The sequence below is a fragment of the Anabrus simplex genome, chromosome 4 (assembly GCF_040414725.1).
Source record: "Anabrus simplex isolate iqAnaSimp1 chromosome 4, ASM4041472v1, whole genome shotgun sequence".
Taxonomy (NCBI): Eukaryota; Metazoa; Arthropoda; class Insecta; order Orthoptera; family Tettigoniidae; genus Anabrus; species Anabrus simplex.
In genome coordinates, this window is record NC_090268.1 from 72,208,298 (window position 1) to 72,224,255 (window position 15,958).

Consider the following 15,958-nt stretch of genomic DNA (forward strand, 5'->3'; position numbering starts at 1 on the left):
ACAATAGCTTCAACTTGCACACCTTTGTCTGATGACTCGCTAATATCTTGTGTTCCGAGATTTCTGTGAAACAGCAGGGGTGAAAGAAGGTGCCGGGGTGAATGGGTCTAACTACAAAGCCGAGATATGAATTAAAATTTCATTAAAGGTTATATTTTCGAAAATAGCAAAACTTAACAATTTTCACATAGAATTTCAAGATTTAACAAATAACAAGTCAACAAATAACCGACAATCAGGTACAAGACCTGGAAAAGCCAAGATACAGAACAATTCTGGGCCTTATGCCCCTCGCTTTACAATTCCCTTGAGCTCATACCAAGCACAAGACCTTCAAGGGCAGAAAACCCCTTCATTCAAGGAGCACTTGCTCCCAATTACAATATCAAGCCTCCTAGAGGCACTTTTCCAACACTAGAAAAGAGCTGACACGCTCTCAGTTTTTCAAGCCTCTTCAAGGCCATACCATACTTTACAATCACTTGCCATCAAGGCACAAATTACACCACTGAAATGGGGGTATCTTGTACCCAATCTACTGGGCTTTAGCAGAAAAAGAACAGGTTAAGTGAATGGCCCACAATACCAAAGGAATGGAGGCGAGTACTTGCACTCCTAAATACACATTTTAAAACCTAAAAGGCACTAGGCCGAAGAAACAGGGGCTATTCCCAAACTATGGAGGTGACTCGTATACTGAATAAATTTAACACATTAAGGAAGAGTAGAAAATCAGTTACGAAAACGTAGTCACCTCAAATCAAAATGAAGGGGAGCTTGAGAGGGTAAAGCACTCTCTATCCCCGATTTACAGTTAAAGATATATGAAGTTTTTACATAAACTGGAAGAAATTTTTATAGAGATAGGTTACATGGTAAAGGTTTCGGACCTTCCCCGCGGGTTAAACTGCTGAGCTAGCAAGAAATAAAGATGTTAAGCGGCCATTACCTTACTGAAGAACTGCTGCCTGAAGAAAGAGGCGCTTCCCGCCTCCTGCTACACGTCCATACACTAAGATGTTGATGAAGTGGCCGAGAGTCAGGAAAATCAGCAGTTTTTATACCCTCGGGGAAAGTTCAAGACCTTTCATGAATAATTAAGACACACTCACAGGCGTTTATTGGGTAGCTTACGGTTACACATCAAAATCAAAGAAGACACGATTGGTCAAAAGTTAATTACAGTAATTCTGGATTGGCTAAGTTCAAAACTGGTGGAAGGAAAGATTAATATTGCCAACCCACAAATGAAAGAACGAAATTTAGTAAGGACAAAAATTTATGAGTACAAAATTTCTTCAAATAAAGTTCCTTCACTTCGTACCAGGGTGCATGATCATAGTTTTTTAGTAGAGACATCTATGAGAGAATGTCCACTCTTCTTGATAAATAGTAAACAAAAACAAGTCAAAATTCACACAGTGACATCTTCAGAGGAAAAGTTTAAGTTGGTCTAGTTCCAAGTTCAGTGTTTCTCCAGTTGAGGAGTTCTAATTGGCACAAGATTTAAACGTGCGGCATAGAGGTGTACCACCCGGTACATCTTGAAAGAGCGATAACATCTGGCTCTTGCAGGAGAAACCATGTTGCCGGCCATTAATCCATGAACTTTTCACCCATTGTTCCCTTAGATATTCTGAAATGAGGTGTTCCATTTGTTTGCATACAATGGACATAAGGTTAATAGGTCTGTAGTTGTCCATAAGCAGGCTGTTGCCCCCTTTAAAAATCGGGACTACAGTTGCTTTCTTCCAGTCATCTAGAATTTGCATATTGTTGAGAGACACAGTAAATAGTATTTCCAAATAGCGTAGAATAGCTCTACCTCCCACTTTCAGAACCTCCCCAGCAATATTATCAGGCCCTGTCGACTTATTTTTTCCTTTAGTTCTTAATTCTTTCCTGAATTTTTCTGTACCGAGCTCAGTAGTTGCAGTCGCTTAAGTGTGGCCAGTTTCCAGTATTTGGGAGATAGTGGGTTCAAACCCCACTGTCGGCAGCCCAGAAGATGGTTTTTTGTGGTTTCCCATTTTCACACCAGGTAAATGCTGGGGCTTTACCTTAATTAAGGCCATGCCTGCTTCCTTCGCACTCCTAGCCTTCTCCTGTCCCATTGTCGCCATAAGACCTATCTGTGTCTCTGCGACATAAAGCTACTTGTTAAAAAACAATTTTCTATGGCTGATTTGGAAGGGAAAACCATGCAGGTTATCAATAATGTCTATCACCAGGCTATTCTGATCATTAAATATGTTCCCCATACCAACGATTTAATTCATTTTCTATTAGTAGATTGTCAGTAATTACCTCACCTTTTTGGACATTATCATTGACACATCATGGCTGGCTCCTTTCCTTTTCCTAACATAGAGATTTTTTCACCCATTTTTCCTTGAAGAAAGTATACCTTTCTTATACTGTGTTTGTCATGAGCAGCTTTCTTTTCAGAAGCGAGTTCTTTGGACAGCTTGTGAAACCTATTCATATGCTCCGAACTAAATTGCCTTTTGTTGTACACTTTCCTTTTAAGGCTTCTAGTTTTCCTGTTGTTGTATTCCGGATCTGGGTTCCATTTTAGTAATTAAGAGGCACAAACTGCTTAATAGCCCTATTAATGATATTAATAAAATAATCCCACATTACATTTATGTGCCCGCCTTGTGATGCCCAGTTGGGAAATATTTGCCATAGAAACTCTTGGCATTTAAAGGGTTCAGCTTTACTATACTGGTATACTTTTATTTTCTCCTTATTATCTACTTTAGTGTTTATGGGATATCTAAGTGTATTTAATTCTGCAGCTGTGTGGTTGCTAATTCCTGGTACTGCCATACAGCTAATGTGTAAGTCATTGGCTCTTACAAGATAAATATCTAAAGTGTTGTTTCCTTTAGTAGGCAAGTCTACAACGTTGGTAAATCCACCATCTCTAATTAGCTTGTTTACCGCAACCTGACTTTAGTCCCTTCCCGTAGTCTCGCCAGACCAGTTTATGTCCAGAAGATTTAAGTCACCTGCAATTGTAAAACTTTTCTGCCTATACACGTAACATCATACAGCCTATCGAGTACCGAGAAGTTGCTATTCCTATTATTTGAATGGGATTAGCATTTTCCTGATCCATGATTTGCACACACAGCATTTTGTGATCCTCATCAATCCATTTTAAACAGCTACCTATGTTCTTTCACACACAGAGAAATACTCCGCCACCTCTAGACTCTCTATCCCGGTGTGTGGTTGTGTGCTCAGTATTTTGGTCATTGTGTGGATTCTTACTATAATGTCCACAATGATGATACACGAGTCTCATACTACTTAATAGTAACCCAAACAGAGTGCCAGTTTTTGTACCAGCGACGTAGGCTCTGCAATTAAGTTGGATGTCAACAATTCAAACATCTTATGTAACTTAATGCATGTTATAATGTTCAGGTTGCGCTGTTAGAGGTTTCTTAATAAATTGTAGAACCCACAGCCACCACCATATATGAATTGTTTTCGAACATTGATGCCTCACACCATCCAAACCATGCACTTTTGGACATGAGTTCCCTCTTGAAAACTTGCATTCATTCTGAACCACTCTATGGATCTCTCAGTCAGTTTCCATGTAACATGAGTTTCCAGATTTTATAATTCACATAAATTTAAACTGATAAATAATTCTCTTAATTTTCAATAGGAAGTAGACATGCATTATATTGTGCATATATGTGCATGTGCGCGTGCATATACATAGAGAGAAAGAAGGATAAAACGTGTTCCATTAGAATGTTGTTCATAAGACACTAATTTTATTTTTTTCTTTTGAAATGATTGTCTATTTACTTGTTCAACTGAATCCAGTTGATAAATTTCTTCAGGATCAGAATTGTACATCGGAAGGTTACTAATTTTTAAGAGGCCTTTATTGTTAAAAGGAAATGGGATGCTGCGTTGGATATTTCTTTTAAATCATTGTAATGCATTGTTATTAAACATAGAGAAAAGATTTATAAATTTGAGCAGAATCACATACAAAACAAATACATTGCTAAAACCATTGTACAGGATGTCCAAGAATTGCCCGTACCCCTAGTTTCATACGTTTCATATTATTATTTTGTTAAATTATGGCATGGACAATTGAGTTTGTATAATTGGGGAATTCAATAGTTGTTTTATTGGTATTGGTATCCCTGCTGCTAACGTTGTTGTCAGTCTCATTTCAGTTGTTAAGTCATGGTGGACGTGAGCGGACACATCTACACTGTTGAGGAACGGTTAGTGGCGTGTGTGTGGGTGCACAAATGAGCACATACGGGGCAAACAATGACAGTGATAATGAGTGCATTTAGAGATCGCTTTGGCAAACCCCCACCTCGTAAAGCTACTCTGCTTTATTGGGAGAAACATGCATTTGCTTCAGGCATTGTCAAAGACAGGCTGCGTAGTGGACGTAAAAAGACGCGGGAAGAAACGTGTACCGCCGTCGCTCAATCAATTGAGCAGTCTCCATTGAAATCCATTCGCAAAAGAGCTGCTGAACTTCCAAGTACTGTGGTAAATAATGCATGACGACACTAAAAGAGATTTGAAAATGAAAGAATTTAGGCCGATGCATGTGAATGAATTATCTGACAATGACATGGAACAAGTTGCAGCCTGCCGTGCTTTGTTGGCACAATTCCCAACTGCCGTGTCTCGCTTAAGTGTGTTATTTCCTGATGAATGTGCAATATATCGCAGTTCACATAGGAGGAATATGGTTTTCTGGTCTAAGGAAAATCCTCATCATGTGCAGGAGTGGGAAAGGAACCCCCCCCCTCATGTTATGGTATGGGCCGGGATATCATCATGTCACTTGTGCGGACCGTATTTTTTTTATGGGTATGTGAATGGAAAATCTTACTTGCATATGTTACAATCTTGGTTAATACCTCAGCTTCAAGACAAGGGAATCATGGGTCATGTGTGGTTACAGCAGGATGGGGCTCCAGCACATTATGCTATTCAGGTGCGCAAGTTCCTTGATGAACAGTTTCAAGGCCGCTGGATTGGCTGTGGCTCACCAACATCTCCAGCCCTGTTGAAATGGCCACCACGAAGCCCAGACCTTACCACGTCAGACAACTCATTATGGGGAATATTCAAGTCCCATGTGGCTCAACGTCGGTACATGACTAATGAAGAATTGCTCCAAAGTGTGGGGAAGCCTTTTGTTCCATAACTCCTGAGGTGCTCCGCAAGATGTCAATGACGACTTGGAGACGGATAGAACTCTGTGTAAGGCATGATGATGCACATACAGATTCCCTGGATTCTTAGTTTTAATATGTAAGTACTCCACTATAATATGAAACGTATGAAACTAGGGGTACGGGGACTTCTCGGACACCTTGTACAGTGTTCAAAAAGGTTTTCCATATTCTGGTTTATTTCACTTTTTATTTTGATATGTGTATGTGTGTACATTATACATTATGAAGGGTATGTACAAAGAAAAGCAATCTGCAGTCAGCTTTGCAAAAGCAACAGAAATGAAAGAAAAGCACAAAGTTGGTAATGTGTGATGGAAGATGCAAAGGTGGTAGTTGGAAGCAAAATAATAATAATACAAGACTTCCTCCATTATTAGTGAATGAAAGTGGGATAAACCCTTCATGTACTACTTTTCTTTGTGTAGCAGTTGAGTACCGTGTTTAGTTAACTTGGGCCTGAAGCATACTTGAATACAACAAAGTATACTCAGCACCAAAGAATCCAACTTCAGTCGTGCCAACTCCCCTGGTGTAAGTGGGAGACTCTTGATTTTTGGCCCTTCCCCCTCTCTCCTGACCACGGAGGCTTATCTCCTGATTTTGAGAGCAGATTTAACATTACTTTATTATTTAAAAATCCCATGTTTTCCTCATGATTTAAGTAGCTGGAAAAAATTCATGTTGAGTGGGCAATGGGAAGGCTGTTTCTTTTGTTATTGGCTTTATGTCGCACCGACACAGATAGGTCTTATGGCGACGATGGGACAGGAAAGGGCTAGGAAGCGTCTGTGGCCTTAATTAAGGTACAGCCCCAGTATTTGCCTGGTGTAAAAATGGGAAAACACGGAAAACCATCTCCCGAATACTGGATACTGGCCGCACTTAAGTGACTGCAGCTATCGAGCTAGGTGGGAGGGCGTCTGGTGGTGATCTTGAGTATAACAAAATAAAAAAATTACATTACAGATTCTATCATTTCCACATAGCAATGCCAACCGTGAGACTGTTTTTTAGCATATTTACAGCGACAAAAACACAGTTCAGATAAATACATCCCGATAAAGAATTCTGTAAAACAAGAAACTTTTAACCTTAAAATCTGTTCAGCAAGGCAAGTACCTTGGCATAAATTTACTTCAGAATTTTGTAAGAGTCCTAAAAGAGTTGCGATAAAGAGTCATATGTTCTAAAGCTCCTAAATATGCAGTATTTATAAATCAATAATGTAGTGATTATTTAAAATTGAAAGACTGGGGAAATTTATATCATGTATTTATTTATGGTTTATGTGTTCTGTGTATGAATTTTGGAAATATTTAATTTTGATATGGCTTTAAGATGGTTTGGTTGTTGTGTGAAAAATTAAAGTAAGATGTAATAATTAGGAAACACACTGTACCACACGCGCCAGATCGAGATGGGATATTTCCGGTTTCATCATATTGCATCAATTTCAAAGTTTCTGGATTCTATTCGATGTTCTTTATCAGATTTTAGTCCTGGGCCCCAATTGGTAATTATAAAATTTTGTTGGGATTGGCGGACGAAGGAAAATACAGACGCTTATTGGTCGTTTTACTATTTCCTCATTTCCGGAGAAGAGCTTGTGGGTAACGCCAAGCTTGGCTTTTTCCTTCAGTCGTCAAATTTTTCGTAAAATGACTTAGCCTACCGGCAAGTCATATCAGATTTGTGTTAAGAGACAGTTCCCATTTCTTGATTTTGTAAATCAGATATTCAACGCTTCTCGATGTAATCGTAAAGTGTAAATTTCCCCTTGAGGCTGTCTCATTTATCCCGTTTCATCTTAGTGTATTCGCATTCAGGATGGGCACCCTTTCTCAGAAGCGACGACTGAAGGAAAAAACGGGTAAGCTCCGGCAAAAGAAATTAAACAGAATACCTACTACATTTGAAGATTACCTGAGAGATGAAAAACAACTAAGTGCTTACCTGTTGGAGGGGCCAAGAAGACCCATCACCTGAAGAAGGCAACCTTTCCCTTCACTGGTCACACAGAAAAGACGGCTCAGCCAAGCTTGGCGTTACCCATGAGCTCTTCTCCGGAAATTAGGAAATAGTAAAACGACCAATGAGTGTCCGTATTTTCCTTTGTCCGCCAATCACAATAAATTTTATAATTACCAATAGGGGCCCAGGACTAAAATCTGATAAAGAACACCGAGTAGCATCCAGAAATTTCGAAATTGATGCAATATGATGAAACCGGAAATATCCCATCTCAACCTGGCGCGTGTGGTACAGTGTGTTTCCTAAATATTACATCTTACTTTAATTTTTCACAACAACCAAACCATCTTAAAGCCATATCAAAATTAAATATTTCCAAAATTCATACACAGAACACATCAACCATAAATAAATACATGATATAAATTTCCCCAATCTTTCAATTTTAAATAATCACTACAAATAAGAGAAATTACATAATAGAATAGTATAATATGCTAAATATTCTTCAGTCGAGTTGATGCAAGTTGCATCATCAGTGCGGTGTAGTAAAATGTCGCGTTATGCCATAAAAGAGTCTTGATTTGTAACTTTAGAAAGATGGCACGTCTGCAACTTGTTTTGGAGCATATTATCCCACTCTTGGATAACACCTTCAGTCAGTTGCTGAATGTTGGCAGAGAACAAGGACCAAGGGCAGTTGCTTTCTTCAGTTCGTACCATAAACGTTCAACACAACTCATATCCTCACAACAAGCCGGCCACACCATTCATTGTACGTCATGTGTCCCACTGATTGACCACTTGGGCTCAAGTATTTTCATCCACTAGTGTAAAGTCCTCGCCCACAGTGGCAACAAATCCTGTACCTTCAGGATAGAGGATGTTGTCTCTATATGTCATACTAGTCATGTTACCCTGCATAGGAATTAGAGGCGTACATCAGCCAAATATGATCCCTCCCCAGAACATGGTGTACTCTGTTGCTGCTGTTGTATGGGTGCAAACTTTTGGTTGAACTCGTCAGAAAAGAGGTTATGCTTCCACTGTTCCTGATATCATAGGCTATGAGTTCGTGCCCACCTCACGCAAGGTCTGTATTGGTGCGATTTAAGTGGAGCGTTAGGCACAGGTTTTCTTGATATCAGTCCTCTGTTGTGCAACTGATTTTGTCCTGTTTGATCTGATATATTCATTTTTGTGGCCCTGGTGGAATGAAGTCATGGTGGCAGTCGGCTTACAACATGCTGAAAGCAACAAATATCAGTCTACTGTAACTTGCAAGTTGTTTTGCTTGGGCATTCTGTCTGTTGTCGATCAACAGCTGTTTGTCTCTCCCTGAACTTTCTTCAAACTCTGGAGACATCACTCTTGCCTCACTCCAACATGAGCAATGACATCTACTAATTGCCATCCTTCTTGCAGCAGCATAATGATTCAAATGAGTCTATAGCAGAAATGGATACTCTTGCCATGTTTACGTCTGTCCTGCATGTCCCTGTCTGTAAACTATAAATAAACTTTTTTTTGCTAGTTGCTTTACGTCACACCGACACAGATAGGTCTTATGACGATGATGGGACAGGAAAGGGCTAGGAATGGGAAGGAATCGGCCGTGGCCTTAATTAAGGTACAGCCCCAGCATTTGCCTGGTGTGAAAATGGGAAACCACGGAAAAACATTTTCAGGGCTGCCGACAGTGGGGTTCGGACCTACTGTCTCCCGAATACTAGATACTGGCCGCACTTAAGCGACTGCAGCTATCGAGCTCGGTTATAAATAAACTAACACCAAACATGCCTCCTATCAGACAAATATTGAACCCAGTCTGGATTTAGTGCCATTGGCCTACAGAGCATTCTGTAAACATGTTTGTAAAATCTTAGTACAGTACTGTATAAAAAATATGTTTTGAGCACTAGCTGTATATTCTGTTTGTTACTTGTTTTGTGGTGTAATTTTTTTTTATGAAAGTTTATTCTTATTGTGCTGTTAGTCTTTTGATGAGAAGTGCCAGAAGAGTGGTTTTTTATGTAATGGGGATAAATAGAGGAAGAGGGATTTAATCAAGCATGACCATTGTATTAGCTATCTCTGAGCATTGCTTTAAATTAGTGTGCAATATAAACATTGTATTGGGGATGTTTATTGCACATTATCAACTTTACCAAATTTCTAGTTTACAAAATTTCATACTTCTCAGATTTGTGATTTTCAGGTAAATGCCCTTGGAAAAAAGAAAATTGCAGTGTGGCCTTGGCCTTTCCAAAATACACACATTTGTAGCTAAGAAAGAAACTAAACTATTCATGTACGAGGGCTATTTTTTTTTTCAAGGTCCGATTGGTCACAAAATGAAACAGCAGTACAAATTTGACACTTTTCTATTAGTAACACTTACTGATACATCACAGCTATTTTTCAACATAGTCGCCTCGCAGATTGAGACATTTGTCGTAGCGTGGTACCAACTTGTCAATGCCCTCTTGATAGAACTTCGCCGCCTGCGCCTGTAACCATCTTTGTACGCCGGTCTGCAGCGCCTCGTCGGTGTCTAAACGCTGTCCTCCTAGCCAGCGTTTCATGTGAGCAAAGAGGTGAAAATCTGATGGAGCCAGGTCCGGACTGTATGCTGGGTGATCGAAAACGTCCCACTGGAAACGCTGCAGGAGGTTCGTGGTAGCAGCTGCAGTGTGCGGCCGAGCATTGTCATGGAGGAGGACAATGCCTGATGACAACATCCCTCTCCGCTTATTCTGAATTGCCCGTCGTAGACGTTGAATAGTCGCACAGCATGCGGCTGCAGTGATGGTGGAACCACGTTCCATGAATTCCACCAACAGAACTCCTTTCCGGTCCCAGAACACAGTAGCCATACACTTTCTGGTGGAGAATGTTCGCTTGAATTTCTTTGGCTTACTCCGGGAGTGCGAATGCATCCACTGTTTGGATTGCTCTTTTGTTTCTTCCGTTTCAAAATGAACCCATTTCTCGTCCCCTGTGACAATTTTGTTCAAAAACTCCGGTCCTTCATCATGGTAGCGCTGGAGAAACGCTAAAGTGGCGCCCATTCGCTGTGTTTTGTGACGGTCAGACAGCATCTTCGGAACCCATCTCGCACAAAGTTTGCGGTACTGAAGTGTCTCACTTACAATTGTGTAGAGAGCTGACCTGGAAATTTCAGGAAACGAAGCACTCAACACAGAAATTGTGAACCGACGATTTTCTCGAATTGCCTGATCCACACGCTGAACAAGATCATCGGTTGACACACGCTTCCTTCCCTGGCCGCCTGCATCATGGACGTCTGTATGCCCTGCTGTAAAGTTCCTGCACCATTGTCGCACTTTGCTGTCGCTCATGCACGTTTCACCATACACACGACTTATTCGGCGATGAATTTCGGCTGCATTGCACCCCTCAGCCTGAAGAAATTGAATTACACCGCGCACTTCACACTTGGCGGGCGAAGCGATCATTGGAGCCATGTTTACGAGCGCGCTACACGTTCACTACTGACGGGACTGAGGTGAGGCGCATATCGGTCATTTCAGAGACGTTGCGCAACACATCTGCGCAGCGGTTCATCATATATTCGCGGACGTTTGACTGTCGCGACCGATCGGACCTTGAAAAAAAAATAGCCCTCGTATTACATTAACACCTTCAAAATTAACAAGTTTCAGCATGTAAAAGAGATTAAATACAATTTTAGCTTGAGAAGAGATGAATTTGCTGCTATTGGTTCTGTAACAATGAAATGTAATGTGGTCTCAATGGAGGAACTTACGGAACAATACCCATAATAGTAGGAATTACAAAGGTGCAGACAAGTATAATTTATAGTAATGTTAGTGGGATGTAAAATCAATTATATTAACTACTTATGCAATTTCTGGAGACACCAGAATTTTGTATAATTTGTGTCTGCAATATTCATTCACATTTATCCAGTAAGAAAGATGCAAAGGAAGCAAGATGATGATGATGATGATGATGATAATAATAATACAAGACTTCTTCCATTGTTAGTGAATGAAAGTGGGATAAATCTTTCGTGTAGTACTTTTAAAAGTAATTCAGTGACATTGGGCATGCAGCATGTGCAAGGCCAAACAGAAACCTAACAACATAAGAAAGAATAAGATGAAAGTATGAACTAATTAAATATGAAAGTTGATTGCCATTATCTTGACCCCAATTCAGACTAAGATATATCACGTTTTGTGTATATATGAAATTGCTATTCAAAGTTAGAGAACTTTAAATATTTTTATGGAACCAACAGTAGTTTAAAGAAATCTCTTCAGAAAGAAATACACGGGAATGATTTATTGTAACATGTGACTTGTACAACTTCGTGGTCATAGAGCCAGCTTCCTCTTTCAGAACTGTGATATTAGAGTTTTCCTGCCCAGACCTCTAAGGCACAAATTGATTTACTACTAATCAGGATTTAGAACTGTTAGCAAGTCTAGGATATTAAACATTTCCACTGCCAGGTCTCTTCTCATCAATGAAGGCATAACATTTTTTAATGTAACCATTGATTCTTTCACAGCCTGTAATTATAGACATGATATAGGCTTTTTGGGCTTATGCCGTGTCAAAAAAATTTCCCTGTACTTGCAGCAATGTGTACGTTGGTCAAATATGCCGGTCCGTTAGTACTTGTATCAAGGAACACGAACAAAATATTTGTCACAACCAGCTAGACAAATCAGCAATAGCTGAGCACGCCCTATTGTCGGGTCACGACGATGTGTTCCAAGATGTTCAAGCTCTTACGTACACTAGACACAACAGGTCTAGGATTATACGGGAAGCTGTGGAAATACGTAGGAATCCTAACAATTTCAACAGGGACACTGGTTTTCAATTAAGTAATACGTAGTTGCCAGCCATTAAGGACTTATGTAGGTAGTTCTCTTCCCTGTCCTTTCATTATTGTTATTTCGTTTAGTTTTCCAAATATGTACGTTCCCAATGAGACGTTTCATTCCAGGCTTGTGCCAGTCGTACTTTTATCCGTATGTACACCCCTTCTCCCCACCCCACCCCTGCAAACCGAATCTGATGGTGCCTTCAGCTTCGAATGCTAGCGCTGTACCGCGTACGATGAAGCCATGTGGTGATGAATGAACATACCACTTACACTTCTGTTACCAACTTTCATTATTTGAGAAGTCTTCCTCGTGAACAGTAGATATTTTCCTTTGAAGACACAGAGCAAAGTTCACTGAAAAACAGAATTTCACCTTATTTTTCTTAATAATAATGACTTTACGTCCCACTAACTAATTTTTACGGTTTGAGACCCCAAGGTGCCGGAATTTAGTCCCGCAGGAGTTTTTACATGCCAGTAAATCTATAGACACGAGCTGGCGTATTTGAGCACCTTGAAATACCACCGGACTAAGCCAGGATCGAACCTGCGAAGTTGGGGTCAGAAGGCAAGCGCCTTAACTGTCTGAGGCACTCAGGCCGGCCCTTATTTTCCTCACAGTATAAGCGCAAAAAGCCTATATATCATGTCTTAACATATTTGAAGTCTTCTCTATGCTTCTTAATATTACCACTGTTATTACCGTACAAAGCTTGTGTTGAGAGTCAATATTACTTGCACATAAGGGAAAGAACAGATTTAAAGCCTTCTTTCACACTTATGTTCAAGTAATATTGAGTCTCTGATTTGGCGTGAACCTGTAGTTCTAATACCCGTGTTTTTTCTTTGTTTTTGAACAGGAAACTCTTTGATTCATAAAAGTTTCAACGCTGGGGCTGGACACTGGAAATAAGGTGTTGGACTTAGGGTATATTTTAAGAGCCTTTTTTATGCAAAAATTTGTAATTTTATCAGCATTTTTAGAGAAATTGGTTATTGTTTAAGCAAATTTGTGAAATTTTGAATTTTTTCTGTTTTTAAATAAGCTTGTTTATGTATTCAGGAGAAATATTATTGAAGGAAAAAAAACTAAGTCCAAAATGTAAACAAAGAAAAATAAACTAAGTCCAAAAAAGTAAACATGATTGCTTTTTCATTCTGATACCTTTTTTCCCCAACTAAATAAAACATGTTTTATACATTGCAAGGATTGTAAATAGGAGAAGGATATATCAAGAGAATTATAAAACTGCAGTAATAAAGGTTGAAGTTTTATTTTTCATAACTATACAAGAACTTCACTGAGGAAGTTTACAATAAGCATTTGAGAATACAGAAGGTAGAAGTGTTACAGAAAATGCACTTTTATCATATTTTCAACTTTGACAAACTGCTACATATAATTATAATTTCTCAGCAATATATAAAAAGCATGCACAAAATTTATTTTCATCTACAATAGTTACTTTCTCTAACTTGATCTGTTAAGTACATTTCAATATCTCTTTTGCCAATAAAAGTGGATACATTCAATGATAACTTCAAGACAAGTTACCTCCAAGCATTCCTGTCAGCCTATTACAGCACATAGCTAATCAAAATTGGTTTAAAGATCCTAACTATAAAAACCTGTAATAAATAGGAATCCATTATTAATTGTAAATATATTTACTTCACTAAATTATGGCAGACCAGAAAAAAAATTGGTAAAACAAAAAACATTAACAAAATAATTCTACAGTACACAAGAGAGTTGTATGAATCTGTACTGGCACTGGATGAAAAGCAAGCTTGTTAGAAACAAAGTGCATATAGAAAAGATATTTGCCATTCAGTCCTGTTTATTTAATCATTAAGTATATGGCTCAGTACAAGCATGTTTGCTGCTGCATAATGTGCATATGGTGTGATCATGACATGAAGTTTCTCTTATGCCATTTTTCCAGTTAAACAGACTTTTCTTCAGATCACTTCAAAGTTCAGTTTTCACTCTTAAGGTATGTATCAGTTATATATATGTCCTGAAATTCCATTCATTTGGAATTTGAATGCAACATTCTAGATTTGTCACCCATTCTTTTCTATGACTTAATGAAATAGATAAATTTTACAGCCCCATCAATAGCAGCATCTTTCCTAATGCCAAGGTTATTTTTTTTATTGTTGAGATTGTTTGCCACATTCAAGATCCCAGTTCAAACAGAATTTTACTTCCACTATGAACAACAAATGGCTAACATGTATCACTTTTACTTTATCTCCAAACAGGTGTCCATCTCCATGGCTAACTGGTTAGCGTGCTGACCTTTGGTCAGCAAGGTCCCGGGTTCAATTCTTAGCAGGGTCAGGAATTTTAATCATCATTGGTTAATTCCGCTGGCACAGGGGCTGGGTGTATGTTGTCTTCATTTTGTCCTCATCATGACGCACAGGTTGCCTACAAGCATCAACTCAAAAAGACCTGCATCTGGCGAGCCGAACATGTCCTCGGGCACTCCCGGCAATAAAATCCATACACCATTTCATTTCATATCCAAACAGGTCATCATTCAGCCTCCAGTTCAACCAGCCTGTAAACAAAATATATCTTCATTACAAGAATGATTTTTACTTCAGCAACATTGAATTGCACACATCAAAAAAATAAGAATGAGTGAACTGGAAACACAAATTTCTGCTATTCTTACTTTTATACTTTGTTTTCATTTCAACATTTCATTATTTTGCTCCATTTGTAATTAGCAATATCTGAAGATGGAAATTAATTTAAGCCAGAAATGCCATGCATGAAGTGAACAGAATTCAATGAACTTCACCAAAAATAGAAGTTAAATAACTCTACTGCTTCAGATTTTAAGCTGAAAGAAAAATTTTCCAAGATATTATAACAAAACTATCTTGGATCAATGTATGATCAGTTTATAATAAGTTTATTCAAAATTAACTTCACGCTTTATTAATGAATGTACTAAAAAGAAAGCTGGATAGAATTATTGGGTTGACATTCCTTTCTAGGATAAGAAATATGACCCCAAGTCTGTCTACATTTAAAATGAATAAGTGTCAGATACCACAGAGCCCTTTGAAGGCAAAATTCCCACAGTAGCATTTCTTGTAACCTTAATAAATGAAAGAGAAAGCATCACAGAAGGTAAATTTACAGGGTGATTCAGCTAAGTTTTCCACCTATAATATATTCTCATCCATCAAAGGTAAGGCATTGTCAAATTCGTAAATTGTATTAAGGGGCTCGTAAAATACTGGTCGACCGGGCAAGTTAGCCGTCTGGTTAGGAGTGCGCGGCTGTGAGCTTGCATCCAGGAGATAGTGGGTTCGAATCCCACTGTCTGCAGCCCTGAAGATTGTGTTCCATGGTTTCCCATTTTCACACCAGGCAAATGCTGGGGCTGTACCGTAATTAAGGCCACAGCTGCTTCCTTCCAACTGCTAGGCCTTTCCTATCCCATCGTCACCGTAAGACCTGTATCTGTGCAACGTAAAGCCATTATCAAAAAATCTGTCTTATTGCCAAGAAACCAGTATCAACTTTTTTAAATGAGACTACACTGATTTCTCCTAATAAACTATTAAGAATAGAGCAAAAAATTCAGTGATTTGCAGAGTTTGCAAATCCAGCAAGTACTTTTGGATATATTAAAGGGTTTTAAATGTGTAGGCATTAAGAAAGATGCACCACTCTCGATCTTCATAAATGATTTTCAATTCCATGTTGATATTTCAAAACTACCTTACAAAAAGATGTTCCACCATATCAACACTTATTAAGTACTGAACTAATTTATTGCACTAGAGGACCAGTTTCAAATCATGGAGTCCTCTTCAGCTTTAATATTAGAAA

At 38.9% G+C, this 15,958-nt stretch overlaps 2 long non-coding RNA genes across 2 annotated transcripts in view; one reads left to right on the forward strand and one right to left on the reverse strand.

Moving 5' to 3' along the window:
- LOC136872409 (uncharacterized) overlaps nucleotides 1-13,239 on the forward strand; it is a 43,278-nt gene extending 30,039 nt beyond the window's left edge. Inside the window, exon 3 of the long non-coding RNA XR_010859885.2 lies at nucleotides 12,960-13,239. This is a non-coding gene — a long non-coding RNA (uncharacterized lncRNA). The remainder of the gene's footprint in view (nucleotides 1-12,959) is intronic.
- Nucleotides 13,240-13,573: 334 nt separating this feature from the next.
- LOC136872410 (uncharacterized) overlaps nucleotides 13,574-15,958 on the reverse strand; it is a 40,898-nt gene continuing 38,513 nt past the window's right edge. The window contains exon 3 of the long non-coding RNA XR_011018066.1: nucleotides 13,574-14,669. This is a non-coding gene — a long non-coding RNA (uncharacterized lncRNA). The remainder of the gene's footprint in view (nucleotides 14,670-15,958) is intronic.